Below are 25157 nucleotides of genomic sequence, written 5' to 3' on the forward strand. Positions count from 1 at the left end.
GTCTTCAGAACCTAGTGGGCTAGTCCTCGGCAACTGAGCCATCAAGCTCTTTTGCTATTGTCTCATCATGTGGGTTGAGTATGCCAAAGCCCAGTCCTGCTGAAGTGGTGACTTAGGAATGAGGGTGTCAGAAGGGGATTGTACCATAATTTTTGAAACATCCTATCACAATGTTTTTAATATACCTTAAAACTCTGTGGAATAATAGTGTATTTAGGTTTTTGACTTATATTTTTAATAAGGAAAATTTGATTGTAATGTTTTTTTATATTGCCCCTGTTTGGTATAATATTCTTCTTGCACCTCTAGCCCCATTATTCTAGCTTGGGGTACTTAAAATGTATTGAAGGGGATAGAAATGAGTATTGCATCTTAAATAAAAGTCTTGGACAAGTGGTTCCCACTTATCACTGAGGTTGTTCAAAAGGCTGCACTCTCACGGTGGATTATTGAACCCTTATGTACACCAAGCATTACATCTCACTTATACAATATTTATATCACAGCGCCTATGTATAGCACAATACCCATTGCTAATTCAGATTGTGTTTTAAGATATGAGACAAAATGTAAGACTTTTATTATAGTCATAAACATCTAGCAAACCAACCAGAAAATAAAAGCTAATTTTCAGTTGGTTGGCCGAGAACAAAAAAGCGAAGAATACCTAGTGCAAAACCATATCTCTAACTACTGTTGGATTTAGAGCACACACATGCTAAAAAATATCTTCTTATCAAAGATTTGAGGTTGGACCTGAAAAAATTATATCAGAAGTGAAAATAATCATGTGGTCTGACCAGCGTGGATCACACAAAGTAAGTGTATACTATATATAAAGTAGATAGACTACGAGGTCCTACTGTATAGCACAGGCAACTATATTCAATACCTTGTAATAACCTATAATGGAAAAGGATCTGAAGAAGAAATACATATATCTGAATCTCTTGGCTGTACACCTGAAACACAACATTGTCAATCAACTATACTTCAAGTAAAACAAAACAAAACAAAAAACTAAGTGTAAAGGGAAGTATAGTTTTATAAATTCACCTCTGATATCCAATGGACCAACTGAAAGACAACAGAAACTACAACTATCTAGGAGACAGGACATGGCCAGCAAACCAGGCCGTTACCCTCGGTAACGGTCATACCTGCCAAAAAACATACAGACTAGCCTGCATTCATGAATACATAGGAATTCTTCATTTATCTGGCATTGTTAGGCAATGAGGTATTGTATGTTAGGAGAAGTTTTTTTAAAATGACAAATTGAAGAGGAGTTATTTTAACCTTCACTCGGTAATTTTTTTCTAAAATTAAGAAATGTATCTACTGGTGTATCTAATGTTTCCTTGATAACTCGGGGTCATCAGTTCAATCAACGTTTGCATGAATAATGCAAATGGAAACAAGACAGGCATGCTTACTGAAACTGAAAATGACATAGCAATGGCTGGAATAACTGATGAGAGAGCAAGAAAAAAGCAAAACTTAAAACAAACCATGATTGGAAACAATCAGTCAAGTTCTGACTTTCTGTACTTAGTTTCAAAAAGAGATACCACAAATCCCAGCAAGAGACTCCAGCATCATTAGCTGTCTGCTGTCTTTCTCCTTTGTTTCCACCTTCCTTTCCTTTTCCTTCTACCCTAGATTGTTCCAGGAAGTGTTTATAGCTCCTTCCAAGACAAATTCTAATACTTGCTTTCTCTCACACAAACTTCACAATATGTCCATGTGATAAATAGTGTGGAGGTAAAAGACAATTCATCACAGGCACATCTCCTATGAAAATAAAATTAGAAACTAGCTTCTAAACATGCAGAGAGAAGGGCGTGGTGTCAGGCACTAATTTCCTTGCGAATTCCTCTCCATTTCTAATAGACGTACTTCTTTACCAAGATCCGTTTTTATTGGTGTCCTATTCCAAACTGCTCCACTCCGCCCATCCTCATCCTGTAAAATACATTCACACTCTTTTGTGACCCTACTTATTTGCCCATTAAATAATCAATCATAGAACTGTCGGAATTAAATACAGAGTGAAATTAAAATACTGGAGTCACTTGGAGGGTTTAAGCAGCTCCACCAGAAAATACTGGGCATGGATTTAAAAGAGGCTGCGTGGGACTTGCTCTTGTCCAAGTTCTTTCTCAAGAAGTATCTGAAATAAGCCTCAATTCAGTTAATCAGACTGGCCTGCTTTCTCAGGTGGACTGGAATTCTGCTCTTTCCCCTCAACTCCCTGATGTCAGTAGTACTTTCCGGAGAGGACGTGGACTTCTCTGCCTACTGCAGAAGCGCAGTTCCCCCCGGGTCCGCTCCCTGTCTGAATCCCACACTTGAGGCCAGATGCCAGCCTTCCCAGAACATTCGTGGCCTCCTTTCAGTTTTTGACCTGCTCAGATTGAGTCCCTCTAGACTCTTTCTGGAAACCTGATCTTCAACCCCTTTCCCTGACCTCAATGGTTACCTGCCTACTTTAGGCCTCAGGTGCTTTAGCTATAAAATGATATAGTTGCCCTTAATTCTACAGTCTTCTTTCTAAAGCGCTACAATGTGCTGGCTCCTTGAAAATGTTTCTCTTTGCTGGTTTTAATTTTGTAGAGAATTAAAACCCCAGCCACTCTAAAAGACAGTAAGTTACATTGGATAAGGAAAGTGTGCTTTTGTAGTTAGATTAACAGGGATGGAAGACGACTTAGTATGTTTTAAGATACTCATGATCCGTTCTCGTGAGAGTCGGGGAAGAAGGGGAAGAGAGTTAATAAAATACCAAAGGATTGTGACAAATTAAGTTCACCAAGATGTAGGTGATTAGTTACTACTTGAATAAGCCACACAAATCCAATTCAAGTTGTCCTTTATTTTTCTAAGAAGGATCCCAGTAAACTGAGTCCCATGTTCAGTGACTCCACGTTCAATGGCTTAGTCTTTAAAAACTGTTATGTTGCTGGAAGCAGAAATATTGCCCATCAGTCCTAATTGATGTTTAGCTATCACGCACATTTGAAATAAATTTATTACTTTGCCTGATCTCAGTGTAATACATTCCAAAGGGGCAAAGAGCACACGAAAAGTTATGGAGTCTCCATCTTCTACACTAAAGTGTGCAATAAATTACATATTATTTGGCCGAGAAATTCACAAGCCATAGAAACCACACCATTAGCAATGTATACAGTGGTAAACAGCAGGTAATGAGAATGATATAAAACCAAACAGACTGTGTAGGTTGGCACTGCTGCCAATAAAGCAATTATTAAATGCATTCATATGCATCTACGCTAGGTAAGCTCTTTAGGGCAATTGCTATGAGTTCTACATACCTGTCAGGATATTATATATAGCCCAGTTTCTATGCCCTTTATTCAAAGACGCTGAGAAAGGGTTACTCTGGGTAAATTCAGACCTTTTCTCAATATAGAATTTGGTCAACATGCATTCTGAACAGCAAAATTTCACAGTATTTTCCTACACTAATTGTCACCTCAGCAAATGCAGGATTAAGTATAATGGATTATAAGAAGTTAGAAAGGAAAGATGGAAGAAAAGAAGGAAGGTAGAAGAAAGGTGGATATGGAGTACTTCAACATTTATGTAGAGGGGACCTAAAACTAACCTGAGGTTTCCCTGAATTATTAGCATATGCTATAGAAACTTAAATGAAAAAATAAAAAAACCCAGCAAGGGAAACTCAAAGATTCTTTGTTTTTTCACTTTACTGCATATACACGTCCATCTTAAACAATCTATATGCTTATATCCAACAAGAGAGCATTGTTTTGCAAGGCTATTTGGGTTCTATCAGCATGTAAAGGTCAGACAACTCAACTTTAGCAGAGTCAGCTTTCAAGTGAATAATTGTTTCTTTCAGGTTGCGAGCATTTGAATTCTCCAGAAATGTTTCCCAAAACATGAAAATTAAAAGAGTCCTAGGACAGCGTCCTTTAGTAGTTTTATAGTATCAAGGTTTTTGGAGGAGGAGTATCCTTGTCCATTATCAACACAATAATTCCAAGCAGATCAATTTATGCTGAGAATATTATATAACAGAACCCACTTCACCTCCATTATACTGACAATGATCTTCCTTACTTCAACCTTGTGCTTCTTAGTCAAGTTGAAAATACTGAGCCAAGAACAGACAGTGACAATGCCAGAGACTCAGATGTACCTATAGGTGCCTTCAGACAACATCAGCCACCCAGGCTAAAGTCCTGGTTTAAAACATCCCAACATGAATGCATCTCAAAAACCATATGCTGAGCAAGTGAAGCCAGATCAAAAGGGCACCTACTGTATTATTCAACTTACATGAGATTCTAAACTGGGCAAAAGTCATCTCTAAAGATAAAAAACAGATCCGTGGTTGCCTTGGGGTGGGAGATGGGGATACTTTTGCAAAAACCTGGGAGGAAACTTTCTAGGGTTTTAGAATTGTTATCTATCTTTATGGGGGTGGTAGTTATACAAATGTATACATTAATTAAAAGTCACTGAGCCGTTGACTAAAAATGTCTGCATTTTATTGTATGTAAATGATACCTTAATAAGGTTGATTACAAAATGAACCAAAACAAAGCAGAAGAAAAACCTCTCAAGACCTTAAAGAAAATACACTGTTTTCTTCCAGGGTACCAGATTGGAAATGAGGCATTGGTCTGTTCTACCCTCAGATTATCCCTAATAGATTATCTAGTCTATTTTAAAGCACTAGAGTCCCCTATCAGGAAAACTCACCCCATGTTTAATTTCTTTGATTTCTTCTGTGCCTCTTCTCCCAACACAGTGAAGCCATTCACGGAAGAAAAACCAGCTTTTTCCAACTTTGCATCACCATATATTCTTTGCAAAGCTATTATTTATAGAATAAAATTTGGCGACACTTTGTAAAAATCTAGCTTTTTGAGCCTTACAAATCTTAACAGTTAACCTATTGCCTCCACTGGAATTTGGAAAAAAAATTATTTTGAAAATGAATAGCTGAGAATTGACATTTTTGCTTTTTGTGATTTTCTCTTCCCCTAAGAGAGAAGTGAGTAGGAATGAGAAACACATACATAAAGAAAAAAAATTATCTTGCTGCCTTTGCATGGTTATAATTTATAGGAGGCCCTTTTCAACAATAATCTATTATCAGAATCAATAAAATACAATCTCCATGAAGGCCAGGCCAGGATATTTGTCTCTTTTTCAGCAGATTGCAATACAAACCACATTCATGGATATGCTTCTTGATGATCTTTGTAATACTGTAACAGTTGACCATTTCCTCATGCCTCTTCACCTTAACTTAAACCTGGTTTTTCACTGATGACCTCACATTTCCTTCTCTATCACTTGGTTGTGGGCCTCTTTTCCAACTCCAACTCCAACTCGCATTTCACTCTGGAACCAAAGGAAGACTCACACCTTCCTGTTTTTTAGTGATACCTCAAGGTCATTTCCATATTGTGATCACCCTGAAGAATAGCCAGACAATTGTTATTTCAGAGCCATCTGACAGTTTGTAGCTCTAAAAATTAACTAAGGACCGCGTTTGTAAAAAATATCCTAGTTTAAGATTTTGGTAATACAGCAACAGTAATCGCGAAGTCACTTATGACAATCAGTGTGGGAAGCACCCTCCTTCACGAAGATCCTTTGCCATACAATACTCTTTCCCTGTCAGGTAATAAGGAAGCACGGCCAAAGAAAGTAACCTTTTTTGGAAAGAAATACTGGGCTTCAAGAAGGCTTGCAGTTCATATCTTTTTCTTGAATTAGATTCCCCATTAATTACTTTATCCACAAAGAGGTAATTATCAGAATTATGTAAGCAATTAAGGAGATGCTACTCCACATTCTTTCAGCTTGTTGACCTTTCTCACTTTATTTCATGTGGCCATCTGAAACATCAGTGATTTACATGTCTTTCTTTTTTTTTTAACAGATTTCTCTGTGTGTGTGTGTGTGTGTGTCCCCATGATGAAGACATCATTAAAGTAAAATATCATGAATAGACTCTTAAGAAGCAGAGTCTACTGAAAGTCCTGGAAAATATGAAAGCACTAATATTCATGGACAGCTCTACACTCTGAAAGTTACTCCAAATGTTGTTGATCTCTCTTTTGTCTAGGAGTTTTTCAAATTTTCTACCATGATCATTTGTTAGTTTTATAATTAAATAATAAAGGCATTACATCATACAATCTTTTGTTATCCATTGCAGTTTTAAAACTATTCCTTTCCTTGTCCTCAGCAGATATGTCATAGATTATTAGTACACAAGCAAAGACTTTCAACGTAACAGTACTTTATAGTGAGAAGAACTATACTGAGCTATCTCTATCCTAAGACAATGCACTAGGAAAGCACTAGGAATTCTTAAGCACTAGGAATACAGAGACGATCAAGGGGCAAGTTCCTTGCCTTCGAGTATATATGATCATTATACCAAATGCTTAAATAGCACTTAGTATATAACTCACCACAGCAGTCTTATTATCCTCCTTTTTAATAGGTGAGCAGAGGAAGCCACAGGGAAGTCATAGGGTAAAGCCAGAATTTGAACCTAGGTAGACTAGTACACTCTCCACGGCTTTAACTACTACATTAAAAATATATATATATATATGTTATATATATATATATATAAAAACTCCAAGTATTCCAAAGTTACAAAACACTTATCTACCAAAACTCAAAAAGGAGCACACAAACTTGCATAGAAAATAAACATGTGGGCTTCCCTTGTGGCGCAGTGGTTGAGAGTCTGCCTGCCGATGCAGGGGACACGGGTTCGTGCCCCAGTCCGGGAAGATCCCACATGCCGCGGAGTGGCTAGGCCCGTGAGCCATGGCCACTGAGCCTGCGCGTCCGGAGCCTGTGCTCCTCAACGGGAGAGGCCGCAACAGTGAGAGGCCCGCATACCGCAAAGAAGAAAATAAACATGTAAAAGTTCATAAATAAACCACAATATAACCTGCTCCACATAATATACTGACTGCAGTGTCCTGGGCCTCTCCCATCCTTAGGTAGCTGGAAATTACAACAAAATAATACTTTTCACCTTTGGAAGCCACACCGTCTCTCATACCAACCAACCAGTTACTTCCTTAGAGGGAATAGGAAATTAACCTGAATATCATAAAAATATATATATATATAGCATTACTGATGTAGAATCTTTGTTTAAAGACAATAATTTCAATAGCAGAGGGAACGTTACCATTGCAGGCTTCCGATAACATCTATATTTCTCAGATTTCATGCTAAATCATATAATGCCATATTGTGTCTGAAGCTATTTTTTCAATAGTCCATTTTCTTAAATGGACTAGCAATGCCATAAATACTGAGGAACATTTTGGCTCCCAAATCCTAAAGCCATTCTGATTATGCCTGGCTGATCATGGGGACGTCATCGGAACTACCAGAGGACTGGCTGAAATACCAGTGTTCTGGCCAGCTTACAAATCCGAAATTATAGAGAATCCAATTTTATTTTTTTGTTAAGTAATTCCTATGAGGCTTTTGGGATGTCAATGTAAAGTCCTTTCATGTGTAATCTTTATCCATTAGATAGGGAACAATGCCAATCCCCGTCATAAATACTTTCACAACCTGACACTGAAAATCCATTGCAGGGCATAGGACCTGCAAATAGGATATGAATCACAAACACCCACTCATTCAGACAATCCACAAATATTCATTTTTAAGTCTACTATATGCCAATAATGTACTGGCCTCTCAGATGCTAAACCATGCTAAATGCTGAAACAGATATACTCAGTTCGGGCCCTCCTGGAACTTATTACCTACAGAAGTGCCTTCATTGTAAATGGTCAGGTCTCAGCCAATGCTATTATCATCAGCAGGTGACCAAAGGATAGAGCTTGCTTTCTAAACAAGCTCCACACTCTTTGCTTTCAACATTTTTGTTTTCCTTCAAGGCACATAATCCACTGGTCAGTTTCTCCCAGTTAGTGAGGTTTGGGGAAAAGGTACCCAGTGAACAATTCCTTGTGGCCTCACTCTTTCCTCACACTCTCCTCTGTGCTTTTGAGCTAAAGAGACCTGGATTAAAGTCACTTGTTCTAACCTTAATATTTTAAAATACGGCTGCTCCTGCTTTGAGGATTTCCACTGGACCAACACAGCAGCAAAGCAGTACTGAATCAGAAGCAGGTAAATTTCAAAATGACAGCTCTAAACATATCCACTCTCCTTTTGTTCTCCTCCTATCCCTTTGCTCTGAACACCTCTGCCCTGAGGCTTTGCCTTTACCCTTCTCTGATTACTGCTCCAAAAGGGTTTCCAAGAGAGGGGAGTATTTATGGTTTCATTTGCTCCCAAGTCCTTGGTGGAAAAGGATGCTTGCTTCCTGGTTCTTAATAATCCCACACTCACATCATCAACACAGAAATCATCATTAAAAAAAAAATTTCCTCAGCTTCATATTTCTTCTGGGCCAACACTGAAAGAATATATTCAAAGAAACAATATCCTCTCTCCTTTGCTCTTCTGAGTTTCACGTTATTACCTCCAGTCTCATTTTCAACCCTTATTACGGGATGCATCACAAAAACAGAAGAAAGTTCTTTGTGCTTTCCTGTACCAGCTAATTATTCTAATTTGTTCTGTCTCTACCGAACAGAATGCGAAATCAACACAAAGGCTGATTATGCGACCTCTTCCAAGGGAATGGTCTGAGAGTTGTCTATTTACTAATGAAGCTCGGTGTGTATTAAGGGTTGACTGAAGCAATCATCAGGAATTTTCATCCCTTAAATTAGTCTTTTCTACCAGATGCACATCTTTCATTTCGGATAATATAACTTTTAAGTTCAGGATACAACTGGACAAAAGAAAAGAAAAAAAGGTAACCAACATAACATTTGCAGTAATAACACAGTAACAGCTATCGTCCTTCCCTGAGGAATTCAGCCTACTTTATGGACACAATTTAGTACAAACTCATAAGAAAGCTAACAAAGCCCCAAACCACTTCACAAGAGCGTAGAGAGGTAAAGGTCAGAAATTATTACTGCCAGACCCAGCAGACAATGGCACCTACCGGAAAGAGCACAGGACAGGAAAACCTGGAAGCCTGTGTTCCAGTTTCGGTTATTCCTGTAAGCACTAGTACGATCTGAGTGAACTCAGCCTGCCCTGCTTTTTCCGTTTATAAAAACCTACATCATCCTCTCAGTAGAATGAAATGCCACATCTGAAAAGTTGCAGATCTCTTTAGGAAAGAAACAAAACTCATGCTTTCCAACCAAAATGGAATAATTCTGTCAATGGAGACTTAATAAAAATCTGCCATAAAGCAATTCTTTACTTGAAATCTATCTTTTGTGGTATATTTATTGGGGTAAGGAGTGTCAGCAAATCATAATTAGAGTTACCGATTATTCCAGAAATCAAGGTCATTGAGTTCAGATTCCAACTTTGACCCTGACCCAGGCTTACAGAGATGTAAGATGTCCCAATACCTCATATCCACCATACATGGGAGAAACAAGGTATGCAGACAGATCCTCTTATAAATATCCCATATGTAGTGGTTTTAATACAGGGTCTCAGATTCATTGCCATTCTTCGCATCCAGATGTGGGCATTTTCCCTTGAATTTAGGCAGGCTTTCCATGGCTTCAAACAATAGAGCAGGGGTCAGTAAATTATGGCTGGTGGGCCAAGTCTAGGCCTCTACCAGCTTTTATAAATGAAGCTTTATTGGAACACAGCCATGTTCCTTAGTATATGTATTGTTTGTGTCTGTTTTCACATCACAGCAGCAGAGCTAAGTAGTTGCAAAAGAGACTGTATGGCTTGTAAAGCCTAAAATATTGGCTGTCTGACACTTTATGGAAAAAGGTCTCCAACGAAAGTGATGCTATGTAACATCTAAGACTAGGTCATAAAAGGTCATGCAGCTTTTGCATGATTCTCGTGGAATGCTTCAACCCTGGACACTCATTCTCTTGGAATACTCTATCTTGAATCCTAACTACCACGTTATGAGAAGTCCAAGCCACCTGGGCAGCCATCTATAGGCACTCCAGTCAACAGTCCTTGTTGGGCCCAGTCTTCAAGGGCCAGACATGTGAATTAAAATTATCTAGATGATTCCAGCTCCAGCCATCCGAATCCTCATGAGCTGAGGTTTCAGATATCAGTCATGGAGTAGAGACAAGCCATCTCCTCTGTGTACTGTTTGAATTGCTGACCCACAAAATCTGGGCACATATTAAAATTTTTGTTTATTTCACCACTAAGCTTGGACTTCTTTATTATGTAGCAATAGATAACTATAGCACTGTGTCTGTACACAGGATATCTACATTTCACAGAGCACAGATTTTTAGATGTGAATGTTGACTGCTCAATTTCTAAGAAGAACGTATACACACACATAGGTACAAAATGTTTATGCATATGTAAATATTAGACCTATATAAACTAATCTATACTATCCATAAAATGAGGGGGCCTTGATAATGGCTAACATTATTTTTCGGTATTTATTGTGTTCCAAGAACTGATAAATTCTTGCATTGTATGAATTTTCTCTTTCACCCTCATAGCAACTCCCTGAGAGAAGTAATGGTATCTCTATTTTATAGATGAGAAAACTGAGGCAAAAACAGATAACATGCTCAAGAGTACTCAACAAGTAAATTTTAGAGTCAAGATTTGAACCCAGGTTCTCAAGTTTTTGATCCCTTACTCATGCTCACCAAGCTATATACTGAGGAAGGGGATGAAAGCTGACGCCATTACCTCATGCTCAAGAAGTTAGACAGAAACTTAGCAGGTATGGTTGAAAGAAGACAGGACTTGGAGTCGTAAGTCCAGAGCCTGAGTTATGAGATGAATTCTCCTCTCATCTAGATATAGGTTTTGTTTTTAGAAAATGAAGAAGATCACTGCATATTTTGATTGTTAATTTCTGTACTTAATGATTACCAAAGAATGGACTTTTACCAGGGAGCTATTTTGCAATGACATAAATTATTGATTCAAACTCAAACCTTTATTATAAATTGATTCAAAATCAAATCTTTATTAAGTCTCCCTTGCATCAGAAGTTTTTCCCACTCTTCATTTCTTTGAAACCCTTTCCTGTCTACTCTTGGCCAAAGCTTGAAGCCTAATTTAACACTTGGAAATAAAATAATGAAATAGTCATAACACAGCAATTCCAATGCCTACTGAAATGGAAGCTCTAAATAATTTTTCAGATAATTTAGGAAATTAAAAATATTTACATCATAGATGCAAAGACAGAAGTTACTTGTGTAATAAATGGTGAAACAAAAAGTTTCTGGTCAAGTAGATTTGTTTATATATGATCACTAATCTGAGTTCTACCCCTGTGCTAAAACCCAGTGACAGGTTGCATACAGCTTCTAAAGGGATAGTTCAGTGCATTGGGTCAAATTCATGCCATAAAATGTGGTATTAGTAGTAGTACTAGAAGACAGAGTGACTGTCTTCTTTGGGACATAGATGAAGGCCCCAAGATAGACAATATCAAGGACAAATTATGTAGAATAAGATATTATCTCAGTCCTTGGAACATGTCATCCAGGATAGAACAAGAAGTAGATTTATTATCAAGTACATGAAGCCAGAGACAGTAAGCAATGAGTGGTAGTTGGTTAAAATAGACAGGTTTTAGAAGTAGAGGCACGGATGTAGAAAACAAACTTAGGGCTACCAGGGGATTGTGGCAGGGAGGCTAAATTGGGAGATTGGGACTGAAATATACACACTACTATACATAAAATAGATAACTAATAAGAACCTGCTCTTCTTATTAGCCCAGGGAACTCCGTTCCGTACTCTGTAATGGGCTATTTGGAAAAGACTCCAAAAAAAAAATAAAAGTGGGGCTTCCCTGGTGGCACAGTGGTTGAGAGTCTGCCTGCTGATGCAGGGGACACGGGTTCGTGCCCTGGTCCGCGAAGATCCCACATGCCGTGGAGCGGCTGGGCCCGTGAGCCATGGCCGCTGAGCCTGCGCGTCTGGAGCCTGTGCTCCACAACGGGAAAGGCCACAACAGTGAGAGGCCCGCGTACTGAAAAAAGAAAAAAAAAAAAGTGGATATATGTACATGTATAACTGATTCACTTTGCTGTACACCTGAAACTAACACAACACTGTAAATCAACTATACTCCAATAAAAATTTTTTTAAAAAATAGGTTTTAAGAACCATAGTCAGGGAGCAGTGTGGATTGGAAAGACCTGGCAAGAAAAATTTCTGCATCCTCAGACAATGCTCCCCAAGCTGGCTATTGCAAGGGTGAGCATTTAAGAGATCTTTGACCTAAGGAGGACATGAGATTAACAATCTATCCCAATGTGCATGAATTATTCTCCTCGGTGCTATCAGAAATCAGATGGCATCCAAGAGCAGGGGTCAGCAGATCTTTTTTGTAAAGGGTCAGATAGTAAATATTTTGGATTTTCTGTACCATACGTCTCCATTGCAACTGCCCATCTGCTGCTGTAGCACAGAAACAGCCATGCACAATACGTTAATGAATGGATGCGGCTGTGTTCAAGCCAAACGTTATGTACAAAACCAGGAGTCAAGCGAGATCTGATCAGTGGGCCAGAGTGTGCGGACGCCAGTTCTGGGTCAGTGTTCACAGCTGAATGAGTCATGAGGCCTTAAGTTCCAGTTCTCATTGTACTACTTTCTACCTGGGTGAACTTGGGTTCATCCTTTTATTTATATGGGCCACTGTATTAGTCAAGGTTCTCCAGAAAAACAGAACCAACAGCATGTGTATACAATGTACCCATATATACTGACAGATATAGATCTAGATATCCATATCTATATAAAGATAGAGAAAGAGAGAGAGATTTTAAACAACTGGTTCACACAATAATAGAGGCTTGGTAAATTCAAAATCTGCAGGTTAGGCTGTCTAGAGACTCTTGGAAGAGCTGCAGTTCAATTTCTGTAAGTCTTCTGGCAGAATTCCTTTTTGCGACAGGGAGGTCAGTCTTTATTAAGAGCTTCACCTGATTGGATGAGGCCCATGCATATTATGGAGGATAATCTGCTTTACTCAAAGTCCACCACAAATTTAATTATGAATTTTATCCAAAAACACCATCACAGGGACTACCCTGGTGGCACAGTGGTTAAGAATCCGCCTGCCAATGCAGGGGACACGGGTTTGAGCCCTGGTCTGGGAAGATCTCACATGCCGTGGAGCAACTAAGCCCATGCACCACAGCTACTGAGCCCGTGCACCTAGCGCCCATGCTCTGCAACAAGAGAAGCCACCGCAATGAGAAGCCCGCACACCCCAACAAAGAGTAGCCCTCGCTTGCTGCAAATAGAGAAAGCCCACGTGCAGCAACGAAGACCCAATGCAGCCAAAAATTATAAATAAAACATAAAAATTTTAAAAAACACAAAAACACCATCACAGAAATATCCAGAATAATATTTGACCAAATAACTGGGCATGGTGGCCCAGACAAATTGACATGTAAAATTCACCACCTAAGCCATAGTTTTGTCACCTTTTACTGAGAAATATGACTTATCTGAGCTATTTTGATACCTAGAAGGTACCTTCTAGAGGTAACACCCTCAGTATTTTACATGGTAGGCAGTAGAGGGAATGAGCCCATTTGCCCAGTCATAAGACACCTAAAGGATAAAATTCTGTCTTCTCTCTCCAACCCACAAGGATGAATGCCAAAAATACATCACTTATATCTGCTTTAGCTAACATAGGATAGGTCTGGAACAGACCTATGCTCCCAGTAAGTCTCATGAAATGCTGTTTCATTAAGGAGAGACTTTACTTGCTAAGATTAGAAGCAAAAGAGGGTGGTGGATGAAAAACTGCCCAAGGATATAAGCTCATGCAAGGAAGCAGGAGAGAGAATGGGTATCCGAAGATGTGCTCTCTGAGCCAACACTAATTCCACAGCATCAGGTGCCCAACCGCTGGGGGTTTTTTCCCCTTCTTCTTTTCCCCCAAAGAGGGACAAGCATACTGACAAAGGAAGAGCATCAGTCACCACAGATAAATTGCTTTTCAGAGGTGATCTCGCAAATGATTTGGCTCAGTGTAGACTATGATTTGGCTCCCCAAACCATAAGCTAGAGCATTTCATTCCAGGTCCCTCCTCAAATATCCATGATAGGTAAAACTCTGGCATCAAGTAGGTCTTGAAGTCTCCCCAGGTGATTATAATATGCAACCAGTGCTGAGAATCTGGAGATGTAGAGCAAACTTAAATTGAACTTTAGTTAAACAGTAAAACAAGCTCTGACTCTACTGGCTGGAGCTAGACAAGGGATATGGATTTAGTGGGATGAGAAGATAAAGGACACCAGGGAGTAAATCAAATGCTTTACACCTGTGCTTAGCTAATTGTTACTCAGATAATTCAGACAATCTTACAGCACCTGAACCCTGAAATTCCTTAGTTCTGTTTAAAAAAAGGGAACTCTTCAAGTAACTGAACTCTGAGAATCATGCCAATCATAAAGAAAAAGAAGAAATCTTATTTTTTGAATTAGTTGATTTCATATATACTGTTTCACTTTCATGATATTAACTAGTTATCTTTCTTTCCATTTTATGTTTGAGGAAAGTAAGGCTTTAAAGTCTCAGTAATTTTCTCAAGGTCACTTGTTAAGGGTGTGGTAGGCAGCATAATGGCTCCTAAAAATGCCCTCACCCTAATCCCTAGAACCCAATAATATGTTACCTTACATGGTAAAGAGGACTTTGCAGATATGACTGAAGTTATAGGCCTTGAGATAGAAAGATTATCCTGGATTACCTCATGGAACAAATCTAATTGCATGAGTCCTTAAAAGCAGAAAACCATTCCCAACTGTAGAAAGAGAAAGAGAGAGATGTCCTAATAGAAGCAGAATCAGAGAGATGCAACATTTGGGGTTTTGTAGGTGGAGAAAGGGGACTCTGAGTCAAGGACTACAAGTGACCGCTGGAAGCGGATAAAGTCCAGGGAACAGAAACACCCCTAAGAGCCTCCAGAAAAGAATGTAGCTCTGCCAACACTTTTTTTTCTTTTTTAACCATCTTTATTGGAGTATAGTTGCTTTACAATGGCGTGTTAGTTTCTGCTTCATAACAAAGTGAATCAGCTATACATATACATATATCCCCATATCTCCTCCCTCTTGCATCTCCCTCCCACCCTGCCTTCCCTATCCCACACATCTAGGTGGACACAAAGCACAGAGCTGATCTCCCTGTGCTTTGTGGCTGCTTCCCACTAGCTAGCTCTTTTACATTTGGTAGTGTATATATGTCCATGCCACTCTCTCACTTCATCCCAGATTACCCTTCCCCGTCCCTGTGTCCTCAAGTCCACTCTCTATGGCTGCATCTTTATTCCTGCCCTGCCCCTAGGTTCTTCATAACCATTTTTTCTTTTTTTTTTAGATTCCATATATATGTGTTAGCATATGGTATTTGTTTTTCTCTTTCTGACTTACTTCACTCTGTATGACAGTCTCTAGGTCAATCCACCTCACTACAAATAACTCAATTTCATTTCTTTTTATGGCTGAGTAATATTCCATTGTGTATATGTGCCACATCTTTATCCATTCATCTGTCGATCCTGCCAACACTTTTACTTTACTCAATTGAGACCAATGTCAGACTTGTAAGGTAATAAATTTACATTGCTTTGAGTCACTAAATTTGGGATAATTTGTATGAAAGCAATAAAAAAAAATACAGAGGTCCTACAAGAGCCAGGCTATATATTTATTTATACTTAAGTATTTCTGAAATGAATTTAACCTTGTGATTGACAGCAGCAGCAGTAGCAGCTTCCAAGGGATCCCACCACACACCTGAGGCAAAAGGAGCCTAATACAAAGCAGTGACAGCAGCAGGTCACTGCCCCACACTTGGGGTAGAGGGGGACTTGATCTACTGTAGCAGCAGCATAGCCTGAATGGGAACCCATCCTCCTGTGGCACTAGTCCCATCAACATTCGTCTAATCTGCTAGCATCTGCTGTGCCAATAGGCCCAACATATACAAACCCCCCAACTCAGCAGCATTAAGTGAGCCAGGCTCAGTGTTTCCTGAAACTCATATCCAGTTGCACTGGAAATCCAAGATATCACCTACTGTTATGAAAACATAAACAATAACAGAAGACTGGGAACTTCAGAAAGAAAAGGGGAACAATGGAATGGGTGAAAACAAATGGGGTAAATATAAGAGACTATCATTAGCCTCATGAGTTTCTTAAATTCTATATGATGGTCAAAGCAAAAATGATGACACCATCTGATGGGGTTCTCAATGTAGAGAAAGTAAATACTACAGAAAATCATACTTTAAAACTGGGGAATATTAAGAGACCTAAATGGAAGTAAAATTTTGAAACTTCACTTGAAGTAATGAAACACTGATTCCAGTAGGCTATGATAAGTTACATATGTATACTGTAATGCCAAAAGCAACCACTAAGAAAACTATACAAACAGTATACACAAATGATTATAAATGAATTAAATTAAAATGGACTTATTAAAAAATGTTTAAGTAACCCACAAGAAGGAAAAATAAGGGAAACACAGGATTGAGAAGCTAAGGTAAAAGACAAAACAAAAAATAACATGGTAGACCAAATCTTTGACATGGCAATAATTACATTAACGGTAAATGATCTAAATAACCAAGTCAAAGACAGAGATTGGAAGAGTAGATTAAAAAATCACAAGCATGATCCAACTATATACTGTCTATAAGAAGCTTACTTTAAACATCATGATATAGGTAGTTCAAAGTAAAAGGATGAAAATGATATATCATGTGAACATTAATCAGAAAAAGCAGGAATGGCTATATTAATATCAGATAAAGTAGACTTCAGAGCAAAGGAAATTATTAGGGGCAAAGAGGGTCATTACATAAAGATAACAGGAATAATCCACCTAGATGACGTCGTGATACTAAATGTGTGTGCACCAAACAACAGAACTTCAAAATGCATGAAGCAAACACTGAAAAAGGTAAAAGGAGAAAGTTTTAAATCCACAATTATTATTTGAGACTTCAACACAGCAATTTATACAACTACCAGAGAGAAAAATCAGCAAGGATATGGAAGAACTGAAAACATCATCAATCAACAGGATATAACTGACATTTAAAGAACACACTCAGTAAGAGCAGAATACATATTCAAGTGTCCATGGAACATTCACTCATATACCATATACTGGGAGATAAAAAAACATTAGCAGATTTAAAAGAATTAAAATCATAGAGAGTATGTTCTCTAGCCATAATGGAATCAGACTAGAAATCAATAAGAGAAAGACAACAGGAAAATCTTCAATCACATGAAAACTAAACATCACACTTCCAAATAACTCATGGGTAAAAAAGACAGCATCAAGGGAAAAAATTTTAAATGTATAGAATAAAAGAAAATGGAGATATAACAGATCAAAGTTTGCGGAATGAAGTGAAAGCAATGCTGAAAGGGAAGTTTATAGCACTAAATTGGGAAAGAAAATATTTCAAAGCAATAATCTAATTTTCTATATTAAAATAGTAAAAAAGGAAGAGGAAAAAACACTAAACAAGCAGAAAGAAGGAAATAATAAAGATGAAACAGAAATCCATGAAACTGAAAACAGGAAAATAGCGGGGGAAATCAATGAAACAAAAGGCTGGTTCTTTGAAATAAACAATCTAACCAATAAAGATCTAGAAAGACTGATAAAGATAAACAGAGAGATGGCACAAATCACAGATATCAGAAATGCAACCAGGGATACCATGACATATCCTGCAGGTTAATGAGGGACAAGTTACTATGAACAAGTCTACACTAGAAATTCAAAAATGTAGATGAAATGGGCCAATGTTTCTACACCCAAAACTACCAAAACTCAGCCAAGATGAAATAGATAATCTCAACTTTCCTGTAACCATTAGAAATACTGGTTTTTCATTTAAAAACTCCCAAAAGAAATGTTCAGGCTTAGATGTTTCACTTTTACCCAAGACTTAAAGAATTAACACCAATTTTACATGATTTGATAAGAAATAGAAGTAGAGGGAACAGTTTCTAATTAATTTTATGAAGCCAGTATTACCTTGATACCAAAACCAGACAGGGATAGTATAGAAAGAAGAAACCTACAGACCAATATTTTTTATGAAATTGGCTGAAAAACCCTCAGCCAAATATTAGCAAATTAAATCCAGAAATATATGAAAAGAATAATATACCATGACCAAGTGGGATTTATTCCAGTTATGCAAAGTTGGTTAAATATTTGAAAATCAAACAGTGTAATCCACCATATCCAGTAGATTAAGGGGGAAAAGTCATGTGATCCTATCCATTAATGCAGAGAAAGCATCTGACAAAATCCAATCCCATTCATGATTTTAAAAAAAGAAGAAAAAAAACTCCAAGCAAACTAGGAATAGAAAAGGAGCATACTGAAACTCATAAAGATGATCTACAAACAACCTATACCGACATTATATTTAACTGTGAAAGACTGGATGCTTTCTCTGTAAGCTCAGAAACAAGGCACCGATATCTGCTCTCACCACTTTTATTAAATATATCACTGGAGGTTCTAGTAAGAAAATAAAGCAAAAATAAATAAATACATAAATTTAAAAGTTAAATTTTTAAAAAGTTTGTTTAAAAGATAAAAGGACTATTCCTACTACGTTGCATAGGAAGGAACATATCCTACTGAATGCTGAATAGTAATATATCCTATTATACTGAATAAGGAAAAGTAAAACTGTCTGTATCTGAAGATGAGATGATAATCTAAATGGAGAAAATACCAAGGAATCCACAAAAAGCTTGAGAAATAATATTAGTTTGTAAATGATTTAGAGTACAAGATCACCACAATTTTATCAAATTATATATTAATAACAAATGTGTAGAAGCTTAAATAAACATATGTGATGCCATTTACAACTGACCTAAATAAATACTTAAATATAAGCCCAATAAGACATTTATAGGACCTCTAGACTGAAAATTACAAAATGCTGATGAAGAAAAAATTTTAAGTCCCAAACAAATAGGGAGACACACCTTGTTCATGGATTAGAAAACACAACATGATAAAGATGTCAATTCTCCCCAAATTAAGAGGCTTAACACAATTACTCTTAAAATGCCCTCAAGGTTTTTGTGGATATAGACAAGCTTATTCTAAGATTTATATGGTAAGAAGAGGCTGAAGAATAGCTAAAACAACTTGTAAAGGAAGGTGAAAATGGGAGGAATTAATCTACCCAATTTCAAGATTTTGCAGTAATGATGGAGGGTAGATACATAGATCAATGGAATGGAATAGAGAACCCAGAAACAGACTGACATAAATACATATAACTTGTTTTTGACAGCAGTGCAAAAGCTATCAAGGAAGAACAGACTTTTCAAAAAATGGTACTGAAACAGTTGGACATCCCTCGACAAAAACAAACAAAAAATGAACCTTAACCTCCACACCTTACACAAAAATTAAATCAAAGTGGATCATAATCTTAAATGTAAAAGCAGAGCATTTTTAGAAAAAAAAATAGGAGAAAATGTTTGGCATCTAGAACTAGGGGAATAATTCTTAGACTTGACACCAAAAGTATGATCAATAAAGGCAAAAACTGATAAATTGGATCTCATCAAAATGAGTTAAAAATGCTTCATAGAAGATCCTTTTAAGTGGATGAAAACTCAAATTACACAGTAGGAAAACATATTTGAAAATCCCATATGAGACAAATGACTTGTATCTATAATATACAAAGAACTCTCCAAACAACTTAAAAAAATCCAACTAGAAAATAGGCAGAAGACAGGAACACACATTTCATGGAAGAGAATATACACACGGCAAAGGAGCACAAGAAAAGATGCTCAGCATCATTAGCCATTAGGGAAATGCAAATTAAGACCATAATGAGATGTCAGAGAGTAACTAAAATTAAAGTATAGTGACAACATCAAATGCTGGCGAGTACACAGAAAAATTATATCACATCACTGGTGGGAAAATAAAATGGTTTAGCCACTCTGATCAACAGCTTGACAGTCTCTTTTAATCCTAAAAGTAGATTCACCCTACAACGCAGTAATTGTACTCTTGAGCATTTATCCAAAAGAAACAAAAACTTAATTAAGTTCCCACAGAAACTTACACATAAATGTTCATAGCAGTTTTATTTATAATAGCCAAAAACTGGCAACTACCCAAATGTCTTTCAGTGGATGAATGTTGAAACAAATTGTGATAAAATCTTATGATAGAATACTACCGAGCAACAAAAAGGAACAAATTATTAATATATGCAAAAATTGAAATGAACTTCAAGGGAATGATGCCGAGGGAAAAATTTTGAAAAGCCGATCTCCGAAGATTAAGTAATTCATGATTATGTTTACATATTATTCTTAAAATAACAAAACCGTGGAGATGGAGAACAGATTAGAAGTTGCCAAGGGTTAGAGATGGGGGTAGAAGGTACAGCGGGGGAACTCTGTGAGGTTTTTGTGGTTCCAGTACAAATAATACAGCAATCTTGGTTTTAATCCCTAAAGATTTCTAAAAGCAATTCCTAATAAGAGGTGTCCAGATATTTAGCAATGGCAGATTAGAGGTATAGCTCCCCAACATAACAACTTCAAAAGAGAACATACTAATTCAATGCATATGTTAATTTCAAAAAAAAGGCCAGTCACAATACTTAGATGGTATATATCTTAACTATATTATTCTAAGTATCCAGCTATACCAGATGGACTAGCAAGATTTTCTGTACATTCAACCTTATTTAAGACAGTAAATCTTATAATAAGACAGTTAAAAAAAGAAAAAGAAAAAAAAAACAAACCTCAAGTACAGTTGGATATTCTCATAGGAAGATGAGGTGAAAATATGCAGCAGCGGTTCAAAAGCTTAAGCAGTGGCACCTAAATTTGGTTGTGCATTAGAATCATCTGAAGCACTTTTTAAAAACCCTCACACTGACGGTTGGTCATCGTAGACCAATAAAATCATTTTAAATCTCCTCAGACGATGCCAATGTCTAGCCAGAACTGAGAGCCAGCGGACTAAGCAGAAGGGGATGTTTCTACAAAGATCTCTTAACAATAAGTCCTTTCACCCAATCAGATTTACCTCCCCGCAAAGGGCTAAAGAACGCTAGTGTTGTCCATACTTGCTTAGCTTTAATTAGCACTTGTGACTCGCCCAAAACCTAGATCATGTTTCCCCTAAATTTCATGTTATTCCCTACGTTTTTCAAACCCAGGGCTAAGGGGTTTGCCAGGATGAGATTTTAAGTGCTCACACAGGGGAAGTCCCTGGCAAACCAGGACAGCGGTCCCTCTACATTGAAATGTAAAGCATCCTAAATAACCCTGCCACTGCTCCCAGATCCTAGTCTGTGCCAACCAGTGGAGAAAAGGCATTCTCCATTACTACCACGGCAAATGCTGCTGTACTTGCCTTGGCTGGTCCCTATCTTTTCCAGGCACCACTCCCCTTCACCTGCTGGTGGACGCTTTGGCCAGCTGACAATGCAGATATTTTCAAACTTTAAGGTGAATAAAAATCATCTGGAGGGCCTGTTATAACAGAGATCACTGAGCCCCACCAGAGCTGCTGATTCCATAGGGCTGGGACAGGGCCCTAAAACTTGAATATCTGACACATTATCAGGGGACGCTGGTAAAACTGGTCAGGTTGTTACCGAATGCAGGTTCGTGTGTCTGAAGCACAGTGAGGCCAAACAAACCTAAAGGTTGGAGTCTGGAGCAGAGAAAGGTTTATTGCAGGATCGAGCAAGGAGAGGGGTGGCCCGAGTTCCAAAACACCCTGAAATCTCCAAAGGATTTCAGCAAAGCATGTTTAAAGGCCAGGTGAGGGAGGGGCGTCCCAGGGAATGTGATCAGCTCGTGCACAATCCTCTGATTGGTTGATGTGGAGGCCACAGGGCAGGTAACATTATCCATCCTTAGGTGCCAGAAGGTCTGGGGGCTACGTGCTCATGATCATCAAGGAGTTAATTTCTTCCATTGGGTGGTGGTTTTTAGCATCTGAAAACTCAAGGAATATGCCTGAGATACTATTATCTGAGTACTTCAGAGAGGAACTACAGCAGAGGATATGGGGGATGGGTCTGTCCTAGGAAGGCCCCATAGGGTACTGCTTGGTTACAAGGTGACCATACTTTGAGAACCACTGCTCTAGTGGCTTGGAATGTTCAGAAAGTAATGGAAGAATCCCTTCCCAGGTCTAGATTCTAGTATCGCCAGCTATTTTGGTGGGGGGAAGGGTAAGTTTTGTCCTTGCTTGGACTTCTGGTTCATTTATATCAAAGCCTATTTGAGGCAGTGCGCTCGGCAGTCCTGCAGTTCTGTCTTCTGCTTCAACAGTGTCTGGAATGAACAGACCCAGGGACGCTCCTTGCTCCAGCCCCCGACCACCCTCCAACCTTTCTTCCTGTCGCAGTCTTTGGAATCAGCCACTCAGCTATCCTCAGCCTCCAGGACAGGCCAACACCGTTTTTTGAGCTTAGCTCCTTATCACTGATCAACCACGAGTTCCCAGGTTCGTCAGAATTATTCCATCGAGGTGGAGGCCGCCGTCCACTGCCTGTTCAACATGCATCTGGGGACACTTACCTCTCTCTGAGCTTCTATTTTGACAGCAACAATGGGACTCTGGACAGTGTGGGCCACATTTTTCGCCAACTGGCTGAGGAGACGTGTGAGGGCGCCCAGCGTCTCTTGAAAATGCAAAACCAGTGCTGTGGCCGCGCCCTCTTCCAGGATGCGCGGAAGCCTTCTCAAGATGAGTGGGGTAAAACCCAGGACGCTGTGGAAGCCGCCATTCTTAGGGAGAAGAGCCTGCACCAGGCACTATCAGATCTGCGCGCCCTGGCTTCCGCCCGCGCAGACTCCCACCTCTGTGACTTCCTGGAGAGCCGCTTCCTGGAGGAGCAGGTGAAACTCATCAAGAAGATGGGCGACCACCTGACCAACCTCCGCAGGCTGGCTGGTCCGCAGGCTGTGCTGGGCGAGTATCTCTTTGAAAGGCTCACCCTCGAGCACAAACAGGAGTCTCTGAAGTCCAGCGGCCTCTGAGGAGCCCCTCTGGCATCAGAGCTTCTGCCTGAAGCCCTGCTCTGCAGCTACTAGGCAGCTTTGTAACCGCCCTGGAGCCCTCTCCCAAGCCTTGGACCAAATGGAAACAATAACGCTTTTTGCAGAAGGAAAAAAAAAAAGCCTATTTGAAACACAAACAGAATAAAGAGGAAAAAAAGAAATATATATATATATATATGTATATATATATATTCATGTTTTTTTCTTTTTTTAAAAATTTATTTTACTGAAGTATAGTTGATATACAATGTTGTGTTAGTTTATGCTGTACAACAAAGTGATTCAGTTATACATATATATAATTTTTCATATTTTCCATTATGGTTAATTACAGGACATTGACTATAGTTCCCTGTACTATACAGTAGGACCTTGTTGTTTATCCATCATATATATAATAGTTACCTCTGCTAATCCCAAACTCCCAATCCATCACTCCCCCCCCTCCCCCTTCCCCTCGGGAACCACAAGTTTGTGTGCTATGTCTGTGAGTCTGTTTCTGTTTCATGGATAAGTTCATTTGTATCATATTCTAGATTCCACATATAAGTGATATCATATGGTATTTGTCTTTCTCCTTCTCACTTACTTCATTTAGTATAATAGTCTCTAGGTCCAGCCATGTTGCTGCAAATGGCATTATTTCATTCTTTTTTATAGCTGAGTAGTATTCCATTTTATATATATCACACCTTCTTTATCCATTCATCTGTGAGTGGACATTTAGGTTGTTTTCATGTCTTGGCTATTATAAATAGTGCTGCTGTGAACATAGGGGTGCATGTATGTTTTCGAATTATAGTTTTGTCCAGATATTTGCCCAGGAGTAAGATTGCTGGATCACATGGTAGCTCTATTTTTAGCTTTTTGAGGAACTGCCATAGTGTTTTCCATAGTGGTTGCACCAATTTACATCCCCACCAACAGTGTAGAAGTAAGTCAGAAAGAGAGAGACAAATACCGTATGCTAACACATATATATGGAATTTAAGAAAAAAAAATGTCATGAAGAACCTAGGGGTAAAACAGGAATAAAGACACAGACTTACTAGAGAACGGACTTGAGGATATGGGGAGGGGGAAGGGTAAACTGTGACAAGGCGTGAGAGAGGCATGGACATATATTCATGTTCTTTTAACATATGAATTGCCCCACTTTATCTGTGTGAAATAAGTTTGTTCCCGTTATTGGGCTGCTTCTCAAGCTTTGCTGCTCATTTGAATGACCTAAAGAGCTTTTAAGAAAAACATTGGTGTCTGGGTCCCAGCCCCAGAGATTTTGATTCAGTAGGTCTAGGGAGGAGCCTGGGCACAGGGAGGTCTCAGAGTTCCCCAGGTGATTCTCAATGTGCAGCAACTTTGGGAACCACCTCTTGGCTTCAATCCAGCTAGTGATCAGATATTAAATCTAAGACACATGGGCTAGTGCGTGAGCTCTAGGAAGATTCGTGCCAGGGAAAATGATCGATAGTTGTGTTACTTCTCTGAAATGGACTGAAATTTCCAATTAGCATGAACAGGGGAGGGTGAATGGGTGAATGCAATAAGGTGTATCATTTACGTATTGCCCTATGTGTATGGCTAGAAGCTTTTGCAACTGAGGTCTGCCCTACTTTTCATGCTAATGGTAATGCTTGTCCTCCTAATGCAGCTGTAAACTTTATAAGCCCATAGGTAGACAGCATCACAAAATATTTACCCCTCCCCACTGGCCCACTCTCAAGCTTCTCTCCCCTTCCCCAATACACAAATGTACATCAATGCTCTTGAGACCACTATCAACATATTGACCTTCAATTCTTCTACTTTGCAGCTTCCCTCTTATCAGGAGATGTCAGCATTTAGTGCAAGGACAAATGCTTGCCTCTTGGTGAGTAATGTAGGCAATGCCTCCAAGAGACAAATAGCCCTTAGGGAGGGGGAAAAAGTCTTTCAAAAAGGTTGATGCCCAGAGGAGGCATT

The 25157-nt window shown here is 38.7% G+C and overlaps 1 pseudogene; it reads left to right on the forward strand.

Moving 5' to 3' along the window:
• Positions 1–1118: 1118 nt before the first annotated feature.
• Positions 1119–23321, forward strand: LOC132508393 (ferritin light chain-like; annotated as a pseudogene).
• The last annotated feature ends 1836 nt before the right edge of the window (positions 23322–25157 follow it).

Source organism: Lagenorhynchus albirostris, chromosome 17 (assembly GCF_949774975.1).
Source record: "Lagenorhynchus albirostris chromosome 17, mLagAlb1.1, whole genome shotgun sequence".
NCBI classification, from domain to species: Eukaryota; Metazoa; Chordata; class Mammalia; order Artiodactyla; family Delphinidae; genus Lagenorhynchus; species Lagenorhynchus albirostris.